Source organism: Egretta garzetta, unplaced genomic scaffold (assembly GCF_000687185.1).
Source record: "Egretta garzetta isolate BGI_Z169 unplaced genomic scaffold, ASM68718v1 scaffold299, whole genome shotgun sequence".
Classification (NCBI taxonomy): Eukaryota; Metazoa; Chordata; class Aves; order Pelecaniformes; family Ardeidae; genus Egretta; species Egretta garzetta.
The window spans coordinates 2,522,315-2,523,603 of NW_009260696.1; positions in this window are offsets into that span (position 1 = coordinate 2,522,315).

Below are 1,289 nucleotides of genomic sequence, written 5' to 3' on the forward strand. Positions count from 1 at the left end.
TCTCGGGGCAGGCACGGCCCGTGGCGTGGGAGATGCCAGCCCTGACCCCTCATCCTCTGTGCCAACGCTGTGCCCTGTTTTGGGGGGACAGTGCCCCATGGCGCTGGGGAAAGGGCAGCCCCTTCGCTCCTGGAGACCTCATCTCCTGTGAGGTCCTGGCCCATCTCTACCCATCAATGGGGGGGACACGCACCAGTCACCCCCGTCCCCCTCTCCCTCAGCCCCTCACCCAAAGCCCTTTTGGAGGATGTCGCCCTGCTCGTCCCAGCGTGCTTGGGGAGCACGGGAGGTTGCTGGGCACATGGACCCTGTGCGGGCTGCGGGTGCTGCGCCTCTGCCAGCTTGCGGGGAGCCCTGAGGAGGTGGCAAAGAGCTGGGGACCACGGGCACAGCACGTAGAGGTGCTCAAGGGGGGGGAAAAAAATGCTGGGCATCTTTGGGACCCGTGGGATGCAGGGCATGCCAGGTCCTCAGCAAGGGATGTGGTGGGGAGCAATCCAGCATCAGGGAGGGAGGGAGAGAGGAAAGGGGGATCAGGGCAGGGTAAGAGCTGGTTGGGAAGAAAAAAGAGTTGGGGAAGCTGCCCTTCTCTGAAGAGCCGGTGTTCTGCAGCCATGTGCCAGGTGAACCCTGGACCCACGGTGAGGGCATCAGGGTCTGTAAATTCCTGAGGGGAAAACTCTCCCTCCCTGGGGAAGGGCCTCCCTGGGTCAAGGGCAAGGCGAGAAAATCCACCCGAAGCAGCGATGTGTGGGGAGCTGGTGGCCACCCCTCAGCCTGCACATCCCTCCCGGGAGCATTGCGTGGGCTTGGGCTGCCCGGGCGGCCGGCACGGGGCTGGGTGAGGGTGCAGCAGCGGCGCCGGTGCAGGGTCAGCCCCACAGCTCCGCTGTCCCATCCGAATTCATGGCACGCTGGTACTGTGCGTGCTGCGAGTGGTGATGGCAGGAGGGAGAGAGATGATTAAAGCAGCCTTTGATGAAGCAAAAAATTAATAAACAAGCAGGCAATTGTGCTGGTCTTTATTTACTTGAGGATGACAGCACGGAGCCGGCGTGGCGAGGCCACTGAGGCCGGGCCCCACATCAAACGGCGGGGCAGCGCCGGGTGCAAGGGGACCATGCCACTGCCTCTCCTCCGACGGGTTTTTCCTGGTCCCAACAAACCCAGGAAGGTCTGCGTGGGGCTGTTCCTAATAGCAGTGCCCCATCCCATGCCGGCGGGGGATTTTGGGGTGAGCAGGAGACGTCGTGTGCCACTGCAGCGTCCAAGCGCGGCGGGATGTGCCG